This window comes from Pseudorca crassidens, chromosome 18 (genome assembly GCF_039906515.1).
Source record: "Pseudorca crassidens isolate mPseCra1 chromosome 18, mPseCra1.hap1, whole genome shotgun sequence".
NCBI classification, from domain to species: Eukaryota; Metazoa; Chordata; class Mammalia; order Artiodactyla; family Delphinidae; genus Pseudorca; species Pseudorca crassidens.
Genome location: NC_090313.1, coordinates 32026348 through 32039115, shown reverse-complemented (window position 1 = coordinate 32039115; position 12768 = coordinate 32026348). Strand labels below are relative to the sequence as shown.

Here is a 12768-nt window from a genome sequence, read left to right as displayed (position 1 = left end):
GCAGGGAAATTTTCTGCTTCTGAAAACCTCTCTCTCAGAGCTTCCTCTATGCAGCACCTCCAGCTGCCTTAGAGCACCATGTCAGTGCATGAAAATAGCTCTGGTCTGATGACTTCACTAATTCTCACAAACAGGCCAGTTGGCAGAACTCACATGCAGTCTGCTCCTGAGGGGAAGGCAGTGTTTCTTTCCCCACCACCCCCTAATATGAATATTTAGTTTCATTTTGACTCTGGAAGAAGTCTTCTTGCTGAGGTTAGAGTCAGCACACACCTAACGCCAGAATTTCAAAATGCTGGAAGGAGGCCTAAAGGAAAAGAGCTCACCGATAGCCAATATGAGACATCCAGAGGCTATTAGTATTTTTTATGCTAAACTTTAAGAACATCAAAACTGCTTGGGAAACCAACCTTATATAACATGTTCTCATTTCATTCATTTCAGGGCCAAATCGCTTCCTGAAGAACATTTGCAATAGCTAATAATGACCCACATTTTTTAAAGTCCGATTTCTCATGTTTACTCCTTTTCTACAAATAAGAAGGCTGACAAGGTATCAAAGTAAGAATTAATTACCACTACAGCTAATCAGCCGAAACTGACTAAGGGCCTCTAAAGGCATTTTTTGCCATCACAGCAAGCTTTAGTGATGAATGCTCAAATGGATTTTGAAATTAAAAAAAAAAAAAAAAGTACAAGGCATTTCATGCAATGAAAAAGGTGTTCTTTTGTATTAGATTACCAAATTTTCTTTTATTGTTTATAATTTTCCCTTATAGAGTTTTTCACTTCCCTTTGTAGTAAGAGAATATTCTAAGAGAAAAGTAGGACTGTCTGACATTCCGGTACCATAACTCAGTGCTATGTCCGCACTGAACTTGGATTCCAAAAGAGAGCATTTATATTAACTGCTTCAGTGCCCTATAGACACAAGATTTATGCCCAGAGGAAAAGCTCCCATATGATTCTATGGACACAGAGCTACTTAAATCAGTGGTTCACTGATTTAAGATGGTTCCTCTAAAAGGGGTGCAATAACTGTTCCCAAAAGGCAGAAAAGCAGTAACATTCTACTCCCACCATCCCTAAATTCCACACCCTGTCTGTCACAGTTACCAAGAGCATCTAAACAGTACTGCCATCTTGCAACCATGATGGTAGGAAACCACCCTTCTCCACCATCTCCAAGCAAAACATTGCAAAGGAATCTTGAGAAAACACATGGGCACGTAGATAACAATGAATTATTTAAATGTATTTTATCATATAATTTGTTCATTCCATAAATGTATGCTGAGTATGTAGCATGTGGCAAGGGTTATCTATGTACTGCCTACAAAGATGAATACTGCCTTCAAGGCTTTCACTCACTCAGTCCTTTTAGTTAGGTATTAAATAGCCAGGTAGCCTTAACAAAATGAGACAGATTGCTGCAACATTTTCTTTATGTTAATGCAAGGATTTAGAAAATGTGGTTTTGACAGTACATCCAAGGAAGTGTTGGATTCCCTTAATTATAAAACCAGGGGCCATTTTGGGCATAGTTCAGAAAAATAACCATGAAATTAGGGTTACCATGTCTCGCTCCCACAGAAGCTAATAAACAAAGATACAACAGAGATTCTGAACGCAGAAAGGTCAGTTATAAATGTCATTATAGATAGAATAACTCACACAGTGATGGAACAGGCCAAGTAGTTTCAGATAGTGACTGCACCAACCATCAAATTTTAGAACCATAAAAGACTGCAGTTAGATCTCGTAAAAATCTCGCCTAAATCGTGCCTAGAAAGGTTGTGTGATTCACACAGAGTCATGCAGGTGTTATCATTTTGGAATCATCATAAATTTTATTTATCCTGTGTTTTTCCAATTATACTACTCTGATTCTCCCACACACACTTACTTTATACTACTATGTGTCTGAATCCTGTACAAAGATACAAATGCACACATATGTATCATGCTTGCCTGTCCCTGATTCTTACACACACACATTACTCTGTGTCTGATTCACACACACACACACACACACACATTATATCACTGTGTTGGACTCATATATACATACACACACATATATATTACACTATTTGACTCTTACACATTTGATTCACATGCATACACACACATACACATATGTGCAGCAATCACACAACTGTTTGATCTGTACATACAACTTACTCATATGTATCATACTACTTTGTGCCATACACACACACACACACCTTGATAATACTGTGTATGTTATTTATATTCACACACTTACATACTGGCATATAGACAGACACTAAAATTTAAAGCAGTAAACCATGTTCGTATTCAAAATACATATTTTTCAATGTGAGAAGTTCAAATGTGAAACAGACACTCATGTTATGATTTCAAAGTTACTGTAACTGATACTATGTCGTAATTTACCTGGACCCTATTCACCTCTATGAGAGTTCCTAACTTGAAAGAAGGAGACATATCTAGGTAAATATGATGACATGGAAACTCCCTGAGCCCATACCTATCCATTTGCATGAAGACTGTTGTTTCTTGGCTGGAGGATGAGGGTATTCATATTGTTTGTGTTGTAGTTGTCCATCATATGGGGTAAGGAATGGATATGCACAGCAGCCAGCAACAGAGAACAGTATTATATGTACCTGCTTCAAGACAAATTCCCAGTTTATAAGCCATAAAGCAGTGTTAGGAGTGACATGAAGGAAGTACATAATCAACATGGCTTAGGACCCCAGCTACCTGAAGGGACATTCTCCCTTCTGTTCAAGGACTGACAATCTAGAGAGCTCTGAATGATGTCTCTAGACATACAGAATTAGGATTCTTTCTTACAAGACTTATAACCAGCAAGGATGAGGCCCTCTCAGGGATTTTAGGAAAAGAGGATGTAAGCAAGCAAGAGGCCAAAACGGAGAAGACTCTTCATGGTAACCAGCGGACGGAATAACTCATCAGTACATATAAGATGTCCCTGGGCACCCAGACACAGAAGGATTAGGGGACACTTTAAAGGAGACTGGAAGTGCTACAGGAGCAGGTAGGTGCATCAACAGGAAATATGAGCTGCTGTGGATGATACGGTCCATCCACATCCACACTCTAGTAAGGCCAGTGGACACAGAGGTGATACTGAGAAGGTGAAACTTATGTAAAAAGGAAATGGAAACGCCTGTGTGTGTGGGTTTTAGACTGTACTCTATTATTCTCAAAATGTCTACTGAAGCAGATGGTGAATGTTTGGAACACTTGCTTTCTCAAGCTACTTGCTCTAATAGTCTAGCATGCTTCTCTTTATCCATAAATAATTTTCATTTATTATGAAATATAGCCATTTCCAACTCATATATACCTTATACTGAAAGAGCCTGTACAGTCAACTATCAGGTCCTACTTTTATGATCCATTTAGAGAACAGTTTCAGAGTTTTAAATAAGATAGTGAAAAGAAAACACCAAGAATAATGGTAATGCAATATGAGTGTACCCCTCTGGGTGTCAGGCAGGAGAGTTTCACCTAACATTGAAAATCAAAGACTGGGAAGGAGTCCTGCCAAAACAGAGATTATCATACAAAGTCAGTCAGAAAGAGAAAGACAAATACCATATGATATCACTCATATGTGAAATCTAAAATATGACACAAATGAAACAGAAACAGACTCAAAGACGTAGAAAACAGACTTGTGGTTGCCAAGGGGGTGGAGGGAAGTTTGGGATTAGCAGATGCAAACCAGTATATATAGGATGGATAAACAACGAAGTCCTAGCGTGTAGCACAGGGAACTATATCCAATATCCTGTGATAAACCGTAATGGAAAAGAATATATATATATATATATATATATATAACCGTATCACTTTACTGTAGAGCAGAAATTAACACAACATTGTAAGTCATCTATACTTCAATAAAATTTTTTAAAAAAAGCATCATCACTCCAGACTTGGAAGACAGCTATAACAGGTCACTAGCCAACTCTTAAAAATGGGGCATTATTCCTAAAAAGGAAACACGTAGCTTAAAGAAAATAAACCTAGGTACTTTGAAGACCATTTTAAAGACCTTATCCATAGCTCAAGATAAACATCTGCCAACGATCAAAACGGTTAGGCCCTGGGTAGAGGCTTAGGGTACAGGGACAGCGTCGGAGGCGACATATATAGCTAACTGCTTTTCAAAAAATGAAATCAGAGCCCTATCAAGGGATATAGGGAAACCCTCAAAGATTAGAGGGTCAAGGAAAAACTACTAATCAGGCTGCCAAGTAAGAATTTGACAGTAACCTTACAAAGTCCTCCAAAGCCAATAAAAAGAATGTTGCTTAAAAAGATAAAACCTCAGGAAGTAAAGTAAGATTTTCTGCAAAGCATGTACTATAGATGAGAGACAGAAAGACAGAAACTGAATAACTGTTTCCTTGGTCTTTATTGCGGAAAGTATCAAGAATATTGCAAATACCAACTTATCTTTTGAAACAGATAAGCATGCAGGACTTAATCAAAGAGTCATTAGTTCGAAGGTGGGTCTAAACCTAATTATTAAACAAGATGTAACAAAAATTCGATTGGCATTATCACAGAGTTAAAGATTCAAAGTGGAATTTGTAAACTGTTGGCTCAAATGTAAAATTCTAGTTAGACAGGCCACTGGACAGAAGGATGCAGTTGCTAACAAGGATGACGAAGCAGAATTTTCAAAATGAAGGCCTTTTAAATAGTCAAGAAAACAACATGTTGAGGGACAAAACCAAACAGGAATTAATGGTAGAATACTGCTGAGCACTCATTCTACTAGAGAGCAACCAACAGACTGAAACAAACCAAAGAGCAGTTTTAAAAATTGCATTTTGCCGCGGTTAAAGCAGGAGACAAATGACAGAGAAACAGACGTACAAACGTGAGAACGTCCAGGAGACAGGTGCTCACCGTGGTCTTATTTAACATTTTTATAAATGACGTAGAGAGAGTGCACACGAAAGCAGGCACGTTTCTATCCAGCTCTCTTAGTTACCAAAATGCCAAGTAACAAAGATAACATCTTTTAGCATCAATCTGACAAACATGGTAGAATGCTTTTAACCAACTTCCACTTAACCAACTGTCCAGATGAACCAATGATCTCCACTCCCTTTGTAAATCATACTGACTGATGCACCTGGAATGCTCCCAACCAGCAGCCTCCTTCCTGAGCAGAGCAACGGCCTCTGCTGCCATCAGCTGAGCCATATCTGTAGCAAGAGTAGTTCTGATCCTAAACCTGTTCAAGCAGTTATACTTTATTATAGTAATGTGATTTTTATTCAATGATATATTACTTAAAGCAGTGAAACTGGAGTACGAAAAGAAGCACAATATTTGTTTCTATGAAAAGTACGTTGAACGCTTTCAAGATTTTCAAAGACTAGACCTAATAAAATACTAATATTTAAAGCTGCCATTGAATAAGGCATGGGCAATCATAATTGTACAATGAGAAAAATAAATCAAAAATATCTTCAAAAGTGTTTCTAAGGTTTTTAGTTTCACTCTAAAAATAAACAAATTGGAAATAACAGATAATCCATTATTAGTTTTGATACGAAAGATAACACTGAATCCCATCTGTGAATTGAAACTGGAAGAAAAAGTCTTGGCTTTATATCAAAGGGTTGCCAAAAAATGCATTTGTAAGTTTTATGTTTAAAATATTTAAGATATGTATACATCATTTTTATGTTTCTCTATTTTAATAACTTTCCTGACTAACTGACCAACTATTGATTCTTACTTCATTTGTTGAGAAAGCTCTACTGTACTTATCGGTATGCCTACTATGTGCCAGGCAGTAGAGCAGGGGCTGTGAATACAATGAAGAAGAAGGCTTCAGCCCTTCAGTAAGTCACAATTTAATGGAGTAGATGGATGTGCTAACAAAGAATAGCTATCCATTATACCAAGCACTGAAAAGAAACATGAAGTGTCAAAAAGAAAGTAACTTAGTCTGAAGAGCAGTAGGGTGAGTTGATAGTGTCAGTGAGGCTATAGCTGTGTGAGTTCAGGCACACGCAGACAGAGCCCGTGTGCCAAAGCAGAGCCGCATTAGAGAGCACCACAGGTCCCAGTCACTGAAAGTTCCCAAACTGTGGAAAGGCTGGAAAGGGAGGGTGGGAGCCGCGTCACGAGGGACAAAGTTATTTAAGTTTCAGACTATAAATTATGGGGAATCATTACATGTTAAACAAAAGAATGACACCATCATACTTGTATGTTAGCAAAGTTATCTTTCCAGTTTAGCAAATGGATGGAGGTAATACAGAAAGAGACCAGCCATGACACTAGGTTATGAAAACAGCCTATTAAAAAAAATAAAACAACAGAAGAACAATATTGAGGAGGTAAAATCAGCCTGATTTGGTGACTGATGAGAGATGTAAGTAGTGAGTCAAGTATGGTTCCCAGGTTTAGGGATGGATGTAGCACCTGGTGGTCAAAGATTCATTAATAAAAACAGGAATTTGCAAAGCAGAAATAAAGACACAGACGTAGAAAACGGACGTATGGATACGGGGGGAGCGGAGGGGGGATGAACTGGGAGAATGGGATTGACATAGATACACTATTAAGTATGAAACAGATAACTACTCAGAACCCACTGTATAGCACAGGGAACTCTATGCAGTGCTCTGTGGTGACCCAAATGGGAAGATAATCCAAAAGAAGAGGGGATATATGTATACACATAGCAGATTCACTTTGCTGTACAGTAGAAACTAACACATTGTAAAGCAACTATACTGCAATAAAAATTAATTTAAAAAAATAAATAAGAACAAGAAATGCAGGATTCTAAAGGAACAAATAAAGAATGTAGCTGTGGACATGATGAGTCTGAAATGCTACTATATAACCAAAAGGAGATATTTAATTAAAAGCTGGCTAGAAATAACTGGACAGTTATTCCAAATTCCAACTCCAGAGGCAAGAAGGAAAAGATAAACCCATACAGGAGTCTTAGAAGTAACAGTCAGAAAGGAAGAAGCAAGAGCTTGGGAATGATATGGGAGCCAACAGAAGGGAATTAAAGAAGCAAGCAATCAGCACATCAACTGCAAAAGCAAGGTCAAATAAGATCACCATGACACCACTGTACTTAGCAGTTACGAGACCATTAGCAAAGGAAGTTTGAGCTTGGTAGCAGGTACATAAGCTCAAGGGTCTTGAGTTGGCGTGTGAAGATCAAGAAGTGGAAAAGAGCTCTTTTAAGAAACATTCCTTCAACTGAAGTGAAAGAGAAAGTGAAGGTACTTCTTAGAGAATGGAACAACATAAAGGAAAAAGTTGGTTTTTTTAAGATGATATAACCTGAGAGATTTTCATAAACGGAGGAGGAGATGAAAACAGTCATGGGAGACAAGGTGAGGGGCCCAACTCCCCAAAAGCCAGGAAGGACCCGGATTCTAAGAGGACCGACGTCAGGACACGCCCAATTCAAAGAACTCGCCTGTCTCAGAATGGGAAGGAAGGAACGGGTAGAGAACTAGGCTGTGGTAAGCCCACAAATGGATCAAGTGAAAAGCTGAGAAAGTTACTCACACAGAGACCTACTGTCTCGGTGATACAGACATTATCTATGAGGGTGAGAGTGGCATTGTTTGGGGAAAAGGAATGAGAAAGGAAGGCAACGAAGTCTTAAACGCCCCCTGTGTGCAATGCAGGGGCCCTCCTGAGACTCTGGAAGTGGGTCTGTAACATTTCCCCGATAATTCATTTCATGAGGAGAAAAAAAAATCAGTTTTAGATGTTTATAGCATCATGGGTGGCAAGTTATAAATAAACTTAGGAAATGTGCCCAAAGGCACTATGAACAACTCGAAGGTATCTCTCTAGGACACTCTTAACTCACAAAAATATTTTTAAAATTTAAACATGACCCAAATAGAACTAAAAATAAAGCATACAACATTACCTTTACAGAGTTGTGATGCCCTTCATAGTGTTAACCACCAGACCTTACTAAATAATGCATGTTAAAGGCGATACCTACTCACAATTTAATGATCATGAGAATGTGGGAGGGCCATATAAAAATAATGTGCTGTCTTGGTCTAGAAACAGAAGCCAAATAATCTATGGAATCGTACCTGCCCCATGGTATGATTTTATAACACAACCTGCCCATCTAATCCTGGCCGCAGTACACAGGTCTACCTCATTAAAACCTGAGAGAAATATACATAAGGTTTAGGAAAGAAAAAGTCATTATTTTGTAAGGTAAGGCAGGCAGGAGACCTACATAAAATAATCCTTTAACCTGTGAGACTAAATTTTATTAAGTTAAAAAAAATAATAATGAATAGAAAACTAAAGTGGATTCAACAGAACCAAGTAGTAGTTTAAAGAAATTAAGATGTCAGTGGACTATTTTCAGGGGCAACCCAGAAACATGACCCTCCTTGATTGGCCGTGAGTCTGACCCTATACAATGATTTTTATTTTAAATCGATGCCAACGGAAAAGAATGAGAAATTCTACATGTGTTACCAGAAAAATGTAAAACACAATGTAATCTAATAACATTTCCTAATCTTCCTTCCCCCTAGAACAAGTAGGCAATACCTCATAGACACTTCGATCACAAAAGTACAGAAAGCAGGGATAGTATTCAAACCTCCTTATGAACCCTTAAGTTATTGCTACAAAAAATAAAACTTTTACCTGAAAATACAAATTTATCTGGAAATAAAACAAATGAAAGCAGATCTATGCCACTTACCTTCTCCCCAAATTATATTCCACCTTTATTATTACTTAACTGTTTGCATATTATCATGCATTTCTTTTGTCCCTGTGAGTACTTAACAGAGTGTCTGCTATATGGTAGATACTCACTAAAAAGAAAAATTAATGAAAGCATGATTATGATAAAAAATAATGAAAGCATGATTATTTTTTTTAATGTATGAATGGGTCTTCCCTGGTGGCGCAGTGGTTAGGAATCCACCTGCCAGTGCAGGGGACATGGGTATGATCCCTGGATCGGAAGATCCCACATGCCACAGGGCAACAAAGCCTGTGCACCACAACTACTAAGCCTGCGCCCTAGAGCCCACGAGCCACAACTACTGAGCCCACAAGCCACAACTACTGAGCCCACGTGCCACAACTACTGAAGCCCGCGCATCTAGAGCCCATGCTCCGCAACAAGAGAAGCCACCGCAATGAGAAGCCCGCGCACCACAACGAAGAGTAGCCCCTGCTTGCCGCAACACAGACCCAATGCAGCCAAAAATAAACAAATAAATTTATTTTAAAAATTTAAAAACAAAATGTATGAATACATTCTTGCCAACTCCTGATCTATACCATTTCAAAGATCTCTACTGAAGCAATATAATTATATAAAAGATTACTCCCCTTAACTATCTATGAGAAAAAAAATAACATGTAAAAATAGCACACAATCACTACAACTAAGCTACAATTTTTGAAACTTTCTTAAATTAACCAGCATTTGTGTTTTACACTCCTCTGGCATTACTAACGATTATCTAGCTGATATGACCATGTACTTAACTGATTATTTCTTGTTTTTCTGTTTGTTTTTTGCTTACAGATGCTGATCCTATGATTTTAAAATACGAGATTTTTTTTTAAAGGAGTCAATTACCATGAATCGGGGGTGGAGGAGAGGAATTACACGCAGTAATGTAGACCTCTGCACTTCCGCAAACCTTTCTAAGACTTTTTTGAGGCACAGGAAGTTCCAGATCCTGCTCAGCGTTGCTTAAGGAAATGCTTTGTTCAAGCTGTTTTTAAAGAAAACAGTCGATAACTATGCTTGTTCCTCTGAATTCAGCTGCACCAGCTGCTGACTCAATGACACTGAAATTAGGAAGCTTTGTTTGAATGGTGGCCACACAGAAGCTCCTTTGGTATACGTCTAGCGCCCCAACAAACAAAAGTCTTTAAAAGGTAAACGCCAATCCACACACGCCCAGAGAATAAATTCTTTGCAAAACAAAATAAACAAGTAAAACGGCCCCAATAAAAAGTGTAGGAGTTGAGGGCGGAATGCAGTGTGAGGGAAAAAACCTCAACAACTAAATATTTCATTTACAAAGTAAAAGCAGAATGTATTTGTTAAAATATTTTCCTAAAAACATGGGACATGCTATGACTCTAGATATTATTACTCACTATTGCATATATAAATTTAATAATGCCAATGGTGGCAGCAAAGACTCAACCAGGAGGAAAGCCTTGTTAAACCTTGCAATCTTTCTTTCTTCCCATGTGTTATATTTCCATCAGGAGCACCACAGCAAGATACAAAAGCCAGCAACACACACCCACTTACTCTTATTCAGAAGGTATTTGCTATATGCTGAAAGGCTGGAAAAGCTAAAAATAACTGAGTGTTTAAAAAAATCACTGCTTAAAAAAAACAAACTATTGCCCCATCTGCTTCTGTTTTCTCACTCTTAAATATATGTGTGTGTGTATGTGTGTGTGTGTGTGTGTGTGTGTGTGTGTGTGTGTGTGTGCTGGGCTCACATGCACACACATGGACATTTTACTATTTTGTTCTAAGCTCTCTTTTTTTCCATAAGTAAAGTCAACGCTAAAATAGTCAAGCAACTGTATAGGGAAGCACAGGAGAGATGATCAATCCAGTCAGATCGTATAAACTCCTACAGAAACACACCATTCCTCTTCCTCCCCTGCTCTCAGAAAAGAAAATGTGCCATGGGGTTGAATGGAAGCCTGGCTTCTAAGACCAAGTCCTCCAGGGACAGACTTCTCTCATTTACAACCCCCAGTCCGTGTTCCCCGTCTCCGTCATCTAACTTGACATTAAGCTTCCCCAAAACTCAGTCGCTGGTAGGACCCATGTGTTTGTGATACATGGAGAAGTGAGACCTAAATTACTCATCCTAACCAACTCTATCCTGATGACTCAAGCCTGGCTAGATGTGGGGTATCCCTGAGCAGACAAATGAGGAAATGACAAACAATGCTTGGAATGTTCCTGGATATCAAAAAGGCATAATTTCTACAAAGGATCTGAGGCACTGCAGAGCAGTACGCCAAGAGGGCTCAGCTGTGATTCTATTCAACTCAACAAATATTTATCATGCATCTTTTGCCAACTCAAATGTAAGAAGGCCTCCAAATTGTATTTATATCCTCAGGGTATAAAAGAGCGCTGGAACAGACAGTAGGCACTTAATAAATGTCGAAGGAAGGAAGGAAGAAAAGAAGGAAGGAACTTCTACAGAGCAGGCATTTGCTAAGTACAGAGGATGCAAAGACCAACAGCATGGCAAATGAGCTTCAGAGGTGCTGCCTGGTGATCTACTCAGGGTTCCCTCTCCTACTTTCTAATCTAGCCTTGATTTAATCAGTTCTTTTTCTTAGGCTTCAGACAGACAAAAGGTAAAATATCTTCAAATAATGTTTTTGACAGCAGGAATCTAAAACAGGTTTTTAATCTGGCCATACAGGAGAATCATATAGGAAACTTAAAATGGGCCAGCTCCTGGCCCTTGGGTCCCATGCTGAATTAAATTATCAATTCAATTACAATCTCTGAGGAGTAAATAAAGGTGCTAGTATTTTTAAATACTCACGTGATCCTAATCTGCATTAGATTGAGAACTACTGCCTGATAAATAATGCTACATAAAATGTTCTGCCTGCGATACGCTGTGAACCTGATAAGCTAAAACAGAAATCTAACCATGTGTAGGTTTATAGCTCCTACAGTAATATATGAAAGTCATTTGTTTAAGCAAACATCATTCACTTCACCTTCCTGACCAAAAACTTACAAAAACAGCAACAGAGAAACACTAAGTCACTGATATGACCAAAAAAAAAAAAATTTTTTTAAGTTTTTCAGCTCAGCACACTGGCACAAAATGTCTCTAAATAGCTGAGAAATAATTACAATATAATTAAAGGTTTTCAAACATACGATTCTGACATTAATTTAAAGATTATTTTGTTAAAATTGCCTATTCTTTTTCTTTTAAAGCAGCTCTATTCTTAACAGCCAAAAACTGAAAGCCACCTGGATGTCCCTGAACACTCTACTTTTAAAAGTAGGTATTCTATGTTCTAAAATTGATTGTGGTTATTGTTGTACAACTCTGTGAAAATGCTAAAAACCACTGAGTTGTACCCTTTAAATAGGTGAATTATATGGTATGTGAATTATATCTCAAGAAAGCTGTTACAAAAGAGAAATTTTTTAAGCAGGTTTATTTTCTTAGCTACATTAAAAATGAGTTTTTTCATAGTTGTATACAGACTATAGGTATTCCACAAAATATTAGTATAAATCTTAGTTTCTTTTTCATATTCTCCTAAAATCACAGGTATATTCCATACTGGAAGAATTTTGGCTTCAACAGCTTTTCAAACTCACAGGCTACAGCAAAAATTTTTAACTATAAAAATTAACATTAAAATACTGAAATAAATGATATAATTAGGGAGGGAGCAGGGAACAAAGTGTGATGAAGTTATTAGTGAATCACTAAGTGTGATGTGGTGGAAATGAAATGGTCCTAAGAGTCAGAAGTCCCAAATCCTAGCTCTGACTAGGATGAGTATTCTTGGACAAATTACTCAAAATTTCCTTAAAAATTATACATCAGGGCTTCCCTGGTGGCGCAGTGGTTGAGAGTCCGCCTGCCGATGCAGGGGACAGGGGTTTGTGCCCCGGTCGGGGAGGATCCCGCATGCCGCGGAGCGGGCTGGGCCCGTAGGCTG

General features: G+C 38.2%; 1 protein-coding gene across 7 annotated transcripts in view; it reads right to left on the bottom strand.

Annotated features, from left to right (window-relative positions):
- KLF12 (KLF transcription factor 12) overlaps window positions 1-12768 on the bottom strand; it is a 448013-nt gene that overhangs the window by 381919 nt on the left and 53326 nt on the right. The window lies entirely within an intron of this gene.